General features: G+C 47.4%; 1 long non-coding RNA gene across 1 annotated transcript; it reads left to right on the plus strand.

The window, feature by feature from the left end:
* The first annotated feature begins 3,832 nt into the window (after positions 1 to 3,832).
* On the plus strand, positions 3,833 to 7,953 carry LOC120101927 (uncharacterized). The gene is made up of 2 exons (XR_015685000.1): positions 3,833 to 4,436; positions 7,077 to 7,953. It is a non-coding gene; the product is annotated as an uncharacterized LOC120101927 (long non-coding RNA).
* Positions 7,954 to 11,335: the final 3,382 nt, after the last annotated feature.

Below are 11,335 nucleotides of genomic sequence, written 5' to 3' on the forward strand. Positions count from 1 at the left end.
GTTCACTGAGCCTCCTTCAGCCTCCACTGATTAAATAAGAGTTACGCCATGTCATCTACCCGTCCCCGCCTCTGAAGCCCTGAGCTTGGAAGCCCCTTCCATCAGGTATCTGACTAAATGCCCTCCTGTGTGCACCACACCCTGCTGCCATCTCTCTGCCCCTGATGTTCTGCACTGTCCTTTAACATGACACCGTACATGCCGCTGTCCTGCACTAAGTGTCCACATATCTATAGACTGGGTATATTCTGAAGGTGGAGGAAATCACTCACTTACTTAGTATCTGGTACACAGTAGGGAACTCTAAAGAAAAACAGACAGTCTGACTGACTGCTCTCTGATGACTGACAACTACTGTTAACTGATGACTGACTATAAGCTGACTGAGAGCTGATTGAAGGCCAACCTGTAACTGGCTGGTACTCAATATTGACTGATGAATGGCTGATAGATGATAAATGATCAACTATTATGAAGAATAAATGGTCAGTAGCTCATGACTGACTGATGATTGACTGATGATTTTTTTTTTTTCGGAGCTGGGGACTGAACCCAGGGCCTTGCGCTTGCTAGGCAAGCGCTCTACTACTGAGCTAAATCCCCAACCCCGACTGATGATTTTTGATTGGTTAATTGATTGATTGATTGCTGGCTGGCTGATGATTGACCGACTACTGAATGAAAACTGATTATGACTGACTGATTATTGACTGATGACCGACTGATGACTGGCTGGTAAATGACTGACAAGTGACTGTTGACTTGCTGTTGACTGACAGTTGACTGACTGATGATTGGCTGATGATTGACTGTTGATTGACTGATGACTGACTGATGACTCATGATTGACTGATAATTGACTGATGAGTGACCGGTGACTGATGACTAACTGATGACTGATGTCTGACTGTTGAGTGACTATTGACTGACTGATGAGTGGCTGATGACTGACTGATGACTGACTACTGAATGAAAACTAGTTATGACTGACTGATGAGTGGCTGAGGACTGACTGATAAGTGACTGATGACTGACTGATGACTGACTACTGAGTGAAAACTAGTTATGACTGACTGATGAGTGGCTGAGGACTGACTGATAAGTGACTGATGACTGACTGATGACTGACTACTGAATGAAAACTAGTTATGACTGACTGATGAGTGGCTGAGGACTGACTGATAAGTGACTGATGACTGACTGATGACTGACTACTGAGTGAAAACTAGTTATGACTGACTGATGAGTGGCTGAGGACTGACTGGTGACTGGTTGATAATCAACTGATGATTGATGATTGACTGATAAATGACTGTTGACTGGCTGATGACTGACTGATGACTGACTGATGACTAACTGATTACTGACTGTTGACTGATGACTGTTGGCTGACTGATGGCTGACTGATAACTGTTGACTGATGACTGTTGACTGACTGATGACTGACTGATGACTGGCTACTGAATAAAAACTAGTTATGACTGACTGATGAGTGACTGAGGACTGGCTGATAATCAACTGATGACTGATGATTGGCTGATGAGTGACTATCAACTGATTATGTCTGACTGACAACAGACACCTGGCTGGTGACTGGTCGGCTGGTGACTGGCTGTCGTCTATGTCTGATATGTGTGAGTACATGTATGGAACCATGTCACAATGTCAAAGTGTTCATCATAGAGACCCCCCAAATGTTAAGAAATTATTGTGATTATGTGAGGTTTTACTGGAGTCAGGCTGTCTGACTCCATCACTTACCAACTGTGTAACTTTCCTTGAGTAACTGATGTCATCTTTCTGAGCCTCAGTTCTAAATCTATAGAATGAAGGCAATCACACTTAAGAGTGTTCAGAGGAATACGCAATGAGACAAGTGCTGATCACTGTGCTTGGTATAAGGCAACCCCTCAGATTGTCTTTGTTTTCTACATCCTCACGATTCATCCTCACAAACATCGCAGGAGTGAGAAAAGGCCAGGGAAGATGAGGAATAGAAGCAATGTCTTCTGTTATTTCTACTTATTAAACTATCTTCAGAAATGGACAATAAAAGCTTGTTGTAAATGCTCACCTTGTGACAGGTTCTGTATTAAGCACCAAGCTTTGTCACCCAGCCTAACCTCCCTATGGATCTATGAAGTATCTACAATATAATCATCTTTGGTTTTTTGTGGTTATCAGCCCCAGACTCAGAAAGGTAAAGTTACTCACATAAGGAAACACAGCAAATTGGGAGAACATTGCGGCACAGACCCTGTGTAAAGTCACCCCATAATCAGGGTTTCAAACAGCAACTATGATGTCTGCTCATGTGCCCTGAGGGTTGGACCTTCAGCAAGGCTCAGGAGAGATGGCTTCAGCAGTCCCACGATGTCGAAGACCCTGTTACCTGCGTGAGGATGACTCTGACCTCTCAAGAACCTGGTGCTTCCAGCCTGGGTATCTACTCACAACCTTCCCCTGTGGCAGTTGGCTTCCTTATAACACGGAGGCCTCTGGGCTCTGTAGAAGCATTATAGCAAACAAAGGGGACAGTCTATGTTTCCAGCCTACTCTTGCAGGCCTCTTAGCTTTCCATCTGCTGAGCTCCATTTAACTCACAAGCAAGTCTCTTGGAGGTGGAGGAAAAAGCCTGCTGTGGTTTGAACGGGACCCCAAAGTTTATGTAATTCCCAGTGCAATGGTGTTGCAGGGAAAGCTTTAAGAGCGAGTCACCAGAAGCTGGAAGATGGCTTGTTGCTTAAATCCCTGGCTGTCCAAGTGAGGGCCCAAGTTTGGATCCCCCAAAACCCACATAAATACTGGATGGGGTGATAACTTGCCTCAGATCCAGAAAGCAGAGACGGGATGGCCAGAGCGAGCTGACCAGCAAGGTTAGTCATATCAACCACCTCTGGGTTTGATTGAGAAGTCCTGCCTCAATGAGTAAGGTGGAAGAGTGCTCCTTTCTCTGGCCTCCACATGCACGCATACATGTGTATACAAATACACACAGACACACACACACACACACACACACACACACACACAAGCATGTGCTTAGTCACCCCCTCCATGCATAAGAGAAATGGAAGAGAGAAAAATACTGGAAGACAAAGGCTCTGCCTTTATGAATTAAGACCTCTGCAGCGGGGCTGGGGATTTAGCTCAGTGGTAGAGCGCTTACCTAGGAAGCGCAAGGCCCTGGGTTCGGTCCCCAGCTCCAAAAAAAAAAAAAAAAAAAGACCTCTGCAGAAGTGGGTTTATTAAATAGAAAAAGTTTCTCTTCTGCCTTCTGATTCTTCTGCCTTCTGATGTGTTCTGACCCAACATGGGATCCATGGCCATTCACTGGATGCTTCTAGAACAGTGAGAAAGAAACTTCTGTTCTCTATAACATATACAGCTTCTAGTGCTCTGTTACAGTAGCACAAGACAGGACTCCACGCCTCTCGTTGCATTGTAGAATAAGGTAGGGGTAGAGGATATTGTTGAGACCATCTTAGGGAGGACAAAAAAAGGACAGAGGTGCAGTCAAATGTCATCACTTATGAGAATTAGATGTGATGATAATCACTTGATGCTCAGAGCCAGATATGGGGCATGGAAGAAATTCAATAAAACTCTCTCCCTGCTTTGATATCCTTTCTTCAGCTATTTTTAATATCAGGCCTTCTGCCGACCATCAAGAAACTCCTGGCTCTGTGGTCTCTAGCAGCTTTTGGAGAAGCCTTGTTCTATGCTCTCCCTGCAGGTGGTAAGCCCTGCCTTACCCACCCACAGCTCCTCCATGTTTTAGGGGACCCCGGCAAGGGCTAAGGTGGTATGCCCCAGTCCCAGCTTCGGTTGTTGACCTCAGGGATTGAAACTGAGGGTTGAAGAGTTCAAAGCCTGCATAGTTCAGGAATGTCCCTGAACCCCAAAGAGTAACTCGAGAAATTGTTTGTATCAGCAAGTGATGACTTAACTCTTGGCAAGGCCAGCAAACTGCCCCTCTTCCTGTTTCCAGAGGCCGTCCAAAGAAAAGAAACCGTCTGGGCTTTCTCAGCTCTGTGGTTGACTGTAGACCCTCACCCCAGGCTGAGGTCTCGGCTCCCAGGAGCAGGAGGAGGGAACATTCACCGAGCACAGCCCGGACTGTTTGGGTTTCTCAAGCCAACCAGAGGGGCCTGGGTATTAACTTTTGAGACCACCAACAGCTAGGAGGGGCTCTTGACCCTGATCCCTGAATCAAGCAGGACCAGGCTCCTCCATACCCTGCACCCCACTGGTCTTTTTCTACCTCCTGGTCTTTGCGCATGTGCTGAGCCTCTGCGCATGTGCTGATCCTCTGCCCTGGACCAACGTCCCACTCAGGACTATACCTAAACGTGGAGGACAGAGCTCCGCCTTCGTCTCACCGAGTGCTTCTTGCTATCAGCAGCTCCCGCACTTCCTCCCTTCACTCACTTCAGGTTTGTGAGTTCCACACACAGGTTTCAGGGAAGCTGCTCCGTCAAGAGCATTGTCAGCACACTTTTGGGATGGAGATGGTGGAGGTCGATAATGTCCCGGGACAAGTAGTTTTGATGTGACGGGTCCCTGGTGAGTTGGGGGAAGCTGGAATCATGAAAACATACCTTATAGTCACGCTGTGTTAGACACTAAACTCTCCTGCTCTCTCTCTCTCTCTCCGTTTCTCTTTAAAAATTGATTTACTGAGCCAGGTAGTGGCACACACCTTTAATCCCAGCACTCTGGAGGCAGGGGCGAGCAGAGCTCTGTGAGTTCGAGGTCAGCCTGGTCTACAGAGGGAATTCCGGGACATCCAGGGCTACACAGAGAAACTCTGTCTTGAAAACAACAACTGAACAAAGATTGACTTATTGTATTTGTCTGGGTGCTTTGCCTGCATGCACATCTGGGCATCGCCTACATGACTGGTGACCCTAGAAGCCAGAGGAGGACATTAGATACCATTGAACTGTAGTTGTAAACAGTTGTGAGCTGCCATGTAGGTGCTGGGAATTGATGGTTCCTCTGGAAAAGCAGCCAGTGTTCCTAACTACCGAGACATCTCTCTATCTAGCGTCTGTTTTTTTTGTTGTTGTTGTTGTTTTGTTTTTGTTTTGTTTTGTTTTGTTGAGAAAAGGTCTTACTATATAGCTCTGGCTGGCCTGAAAGTCATTATGTAGATCAGGCTAGCCTTAAATTCATTCAGATTCAACTGCTTCTGCCTCCCAAGTGTTTCTGTTTGGTTGTTGGTTATTGGCTTAAACTTTATCTGTGAGTGTATGTGTGCATGTGTGTGTACATGTGTGTGTACTTGTGTGTGTGTGTGTGTGTGTGTACACATCCTCATATAACAGTACATGAATAGAAGTCAGAGGACATCTTTTGGGAGTTAGGGGGCCACTGACTTCAGGTCACTAGGCTTGGCAGCAAGCATTTTAACCCACTGAGCCACCTTGGTGGCCCTCCAACCCTGCTCACCTTGTATCTGTTATGGCTTCCAGGTATGATGGCAGTGCCTGGTTTTCTGGTCTCGATTAGTATTCCAACAAATTAAACAAGTTAGACCCAGTGTCATAGCCTACAATCCCAGTGACTTAGGAGACTGAAGCAAGAGATGGCTCTGGCTACAGAGTGGCTAAAGGCCAGCCTGGACAACTTAGTCAGATCTTGTCTCTAAGTGGAAAGTCAAAAGAGGGGTTAGGTCACACTTTAGTGGCAGAGTGCTTGCCTGGCACTCAGGAGGCCCTGGGTTTCTCACTGCCCTAAAAAGTAAAGAGTTGCAAACAGGAAAGAAAAGGAAAAGGCAAAGAAGGAAGAGTACAGTGCAAACTAGAGTCTGTCAGAGGACTGTGCAGGGGGCCATGGACACTATCCTCAGAGCTGCCCTGGAGTTGATGAGGATGCCCCCACGGGACAGACAAGGCTGTGCCGATGGCTGTGGGTGCAGTGTTGTTAGGAGTCATGGTGGAGAGACCTTGGAGATTCCCTATGGAGATATCCAGTTGATATCTTCACCAAAGTGTGGGACATTCCTCAGTGCTATGGGGAAGAGTTCTGAGCTCTCCTGCTACCTATGGACAGGATGGGGGACAGTGGACCAGAGAGATACTAAGCCCTGTCAGTCATCTCTCAGTCGTTCTGGTCACACCCAGGAGGGAGTTATCCTCGGGAGCTGGCACGCATTTAACATCCTCCAGCATCCTCTGCTCTCCCCTTGTGATGACAGGGGGCACTTTAGGCTCAGTCTCAGCTAGCCACAGCATAGCACTGAATATATATCCATACATCCACATGTATACATGCATGTAAACACATAGCTATGCATAAACACATATGAAACATTATGTTGTCGTGTTCGATGCTGCTGCTGCATTCTATTGTAAATACAGATGTCATGCCTCTTGTTTTTTTTTTTTCACAGAGTCTCTTGGAGCCCAGGCTGGCCTCTGAGTCCAGATTTTCCTGTCTCGGTCTCCTAAGCATTGAGATAACTAAGCACACCAGTGCACTGGGCTAGCCTGAGACACTTTTGTAACCCCGGGCTTAACGGACCTTTCCTTCCCTCCACACCCCTCTGATCCTCCTGCCTCCACCTCCTGGGAAGTGCTGGCCCGATTCACCAAGTCTGGTTTACACAGTGCTAGGTATCGAACCCAGGACCTCGCACATGCTAGGCAGACACTCTCCCTGCTGAGCTACATCCCCAAGCTTTCATTTAAGTAAGTTTATTGCAGTAGGAAATAAGTTGATTTAAGAAAGAAATACTGTTTAAAAACTACTGCGGTACGCACGCGTACCCGGCTTAAAGCTCACGTGGAAGGTGGTTACTGGTGGCTGAAATACAGGAACAGGTTCTAGGGAGCATGAGACGTGTATGAGGTCAGATTCCAAGGTCATCCATCTAGAACGTTCTAAAGCTGGGTCTGGACCCAAGTCCATGCGGGGATGAAATCAACTTTGCTGTCTTCGTGGAGACAGTGATAAATACAGAGTGGCCATGCAGCCATGGCTCTATCCCCTATCTCCTGTCCTTTCTCCGCCATTTTTAACTTCCCTGCTATAACTGCAATTTATTTTTATTTCCTTTGTAAACCCTACAGAGGGAAAAGAGGGAGTTTCCCCCTATGCTTAAGGGACCAAGAAACAAGTTCGGAAGCTATTTTTCTCATCGTGGGACCAAATAAATACCCAACAAGAAGTGACTTACGGGAGAAAGTGTTTGTTTTGGCTCACTATGGGAGCTGTCGCCCATTACAAGGAGAAAGGGCGGCTGGCGACTGTGGCGGCTGGAGCTTGAGGCTGACCGTTCACATCTTGGTAAACCAGGAGCCAGAGTGGGGCTGTAAACTGCAAGCTCTTATCCTCAAGATCTACTTCTTCCAGAACCATTAATCCTCCCTCACAAACGTTCCTAACCCTTCAGGTGAGCAGCAGGAAGTGGACCAAATTGTTCAAACACATGAGCCCATCGTTTAAACCATGCCATTGAGGTCAGTCTGTCACTGGGTTAAATAGTAAACTTGGCTCAGAGTTTTCACTAAAGAACACACTCGTCGTAAACTGTGTGTTATTCTCTGCTGACTGGAACGCATCTCATCCACTCTGCCTACGTTTATTTTTATTTATTTGAGACAAGGTCTTATTGTAACCCTGTCTGACCTTGAAGGCCTGATCCTCCTGCCTCTGCCACCTGAGTGCTGGGACTCCAGTGTGCACCACCGTGCCTGGTTTATGTGGTGCTGGGGGTGAGACTCGTGGCTTCCTGCATCCTGGACAAGTGCTTTGCTCACTGAGCAACATCCCCAGATCCCCTTGCCTGTATTTATGTTGTCTGACTCGCAAATACCATAGAGTTTTCACCTGTCTAGAGAGGCCAGAATGTGACCCTTGGCTGCGTGCTCTGCTGTGTGTTGACCCTCCAGCGGCTCTTTCTCTTGGGGCGCTATTAAAACAGGATAGCTTCTGATCATAACTTTATTTCAGCCTAAAGGAATTTTGGAATCATAATTTTAATAATTCCCAACTGACCAGCAATCTAAGTTACAAATTCCATTTTCCCCCAGAGGACAGTTGCCTCTGGGCGTAGTGTTTACATGAGGTCATCTTGCAGGGTAAGGAGTCTTCAGACAGAGGGAACAGCAGGGCCAAAGATCCCAAGATGAAATGACCCTCAGCATCTGAGGAGCATCTTGGAGACAGAGGAACAAGACAGGGCAGGGCGGTGTCAGAGGTGGGGCAGGAGAAAGCTGTCATGGGCTTCTCCTCTGTGGAAAGCATTTACCCTGCAAGAGCCAGGAAGCAGCTGAAGGCCTCTGTGCAGGAGAAAGCCCTGCACTGCCTGACAAGAGCTGAGCTGGAACTGGGGTGTTCTGAGGGTAAAATGTCCTTCACGGGCTCATGTGTTTGGACACTTAGTTCCCCGTGGGAACTCTGTTCTTGGAGATTATAGAACCTTTCAGCGGTGGGGTCTAGCTTGCAGATGTGGCCTCTGGGGTGGCCTTTGAGAGGCATAGCCTAGTCCTGTTCCTGACCAGTTCTTTTCTTCCTGGTTGGTTATGATAGGAACAGGCTGGGCACGCAACAGTTCATGGCCACCAGGAATTGTGACTTTTGACAACTTGAGCCCAAATAAATCCTTTCTCATTTAAGATGATTCTGTCCTAACAAGAAGAGTCAGAAACTCATGGGAGAGGACCAAGGCAAAGGTGTGTGCAGAACGTCGTGTGGGCCACAATGCTGCCCACTAGAAGGCGTAGACAGCATGGAAGACCAGGAGTTCATGGCTGGTGGCATGTGAGCATGAGGCAAAGATTCAGGGTTAAAGAGAAGCAGCAATGTACCCTGGCTGACCCTCAGGAGGGAAGAGCTGCCATGCTCTCACAGGAAGACCAAACAGGAGCTGAAGGGCTTAGTTCCTAGCACCCATGCCTAGTAGCTCACAAGTCTGTAACTCCAGCCCCAGGAGATCTGAGGCCATCTTTTGGCCTCTCTGGTGTGCCTGTGTGTGCATGCACACACACACACAGTACTGAGGGTTGAGCCCAGGGTCTCACCCATGCTAGATGAATGCTATAATGAGCTACAACCTATGAGTTTCACTTAGAGACGAATGGTGGGGTTCAGGCCAGATCATCAAGCTCTCTCTCAAAAAGGCAAGAAAGTCCAATAATGAACTGAGTCGTGGAGTTGGAAGGGAATGTATATGTTGGCTTCTGATGAAGAAAAGGGGTGGAGAGACTGAGGCCTGGTTTCACTTCAGTTGTACCTGCCTAGGATTGACTCAGTTTCCCCCTATGACAGTGAAGGGTTTGACTCAGTGCTCCCCATATTGAAAACTGAACTGCTGAAATCCCTCTAGTGGCCATAGAGAAAGAGAAACACACATGCACACGCACACAAGCTCATTTTTTTTTCCTTTTTTTTTTTCGGAGCTGGGGACCGAACCCAGGGCCTTGCACTTGCTAGGCAAGCACTCTACCACTGAGCTAAATCCCCAACCCCCACACAAGCTCATTTTTAACCTGCCTTGTTGGCTCTGTGGCGGGGCTATTCCAAGCTTTCTATGGCTAACGTGCCCTTACCTTTACTCCTACCTCAACACCTCTAAATCGTCTCTCAGCTTGGTTGCCTGGTTACCTTCTGAGAAGCCCATTGGCCTTGCTGCCTAAGATGCTTTCAGGTTGCTTTTCCGTGGGCTGTTTCCCCTTTCTGCCTACATTTTGAAGATCTCCCTTGAAGCTCTGAATCTGTTCCATGCCCCTGACCCCCAAATTATCTCGATTCTCCTCCTCCTCTCTTCTAGCCTGCGGGAGCCTGGAAGTCCCGCCTCTTTCTTTCTGCCCAGCCATTGGCCTCTGGAGTCTTTATTGATTGACTAAGAACCAATCAAGGACAGAGACCTTTAGTGTCAGTAAACACCTTGAAACGTCCCGATTCAATCAAAGCATCAGAACCACTTCTTTACAAACTATGACGTCTGTTCTATTTTAAAAACTCATTTAGCTCAGGCTAGCCTCCAACACACTGTATAGTCAAAGATAACCTTAAACTCCAGATGCCTCTTCCTCTGTCACCCAACTTCTATGCCATCATGCTCAATTTATGTAGCACTGGGGGTGGAACCCAGGGCTTGGCAAACATGGGCCAGCACTCCACCAGCTGAGCCGCATCCCCAGACCTGGTTTGTCTTAAAATATTTTAAACAACTGCACTCGACAATCAAAGCCAGCCCCGCAGTCCTGCGAGACACTCGGCAACACGTGCACAAGATGACAGTGTGGCTTTCCCAGTGATGGCCTCACACCCTCATGTTCCCTCCACTCACACTTACTGACCGCAGAGGTGGCTCCTGGGGCAAGGTGTTTGCCTTGGCTGTGGTGGCCTTTGTGGGGATGGGCGGGGGAAATAGGCAAGTTTGCCAACAAAACCCTTTCTGTGGACCAACGTAGGAAAGAAAGCATTCACAAGAGTCTTTCTCCGTAACTGGGCCAACGGGATGGAGCCGCAGGTGCAGACAGGGAACCGGTAACACCCCAGGACTGGGTTTTACACCTGCTGGGGGCTGTCTGTCACAGATGTCTCCATTATCAATCACCTTCACCACCTCAGAAGCTCCAGCCCACCCCAGCAGTCAGCCACCCTTGAGAAGGCCAAGGGCCTCCCCCTTTCTGTCCATCTTTGTTGCCTGCTTCTCGGTTGCCTTATATTTGAGAGAAGATCAGCCGGAAGCCCCCTCTGCTTTGCGTGGCTTCATGTCTCTCTCCCTCTCTCCCTCCCCTCCCTCCCTCCCTCATTTGGTCTTTCAATCTTTGCCCCTTCCAAGCACACCAGAGCTTCAATTTTAATATAATCATATAAAAATCATCTAAACAATGAATTTGATTTTTTTTAAAGCCAGGTAGGAATTAATTTTTCAAACTAATTGTCTAGGGGTGGTTTGCTTCCACACGCTGTTTAAATATGTATTTTTCCAGTGCGTCGTGGCTCGAAGGGATGGTTTAAAATTAGTATATGAAATAGTCTCTGAATAAATCATAAAACCAGAACTCCGGGTAGTTAAGTTTGTTGACTTTTGGCTGCAAAATACCTCTTTGAATATGAAATTCTAATGTATCAGTTACGTCTCCTGGTGCTCTGACAAAGCACCTCCCTTTGCCCCAGTCCACAACCCAACCCACGGGATGGCACCACCCCCCTCAGGGTGAGTCTTCCCTATTCCGTTAAACCTCTCTGAAAACACCCCTTATAGATATGCCCGAAGATGTGTTTCCATGGTGACTATAAACCCCATCAAATTGACAAAATGAACCATCGCTACCTTCCCGATAAATCTCATTTTTTCCCTCCCTTCAATTCTATG

The sequence above is a fragment of the Rattus norvegicus genome, chromosome 3 (genome assembly GCF_021556685.1).
Source record: "Rattus norvegicus strain SHRSP/BbbUtx chromosome 3, alternate assembly SHRSP_T2T, whole genome shotgun sequence".
NCBI lineage: Eukaryota > Metazoa > Chordata > Mammalia > Rodentia > Muridae > Rattus > Rattus norvegicus.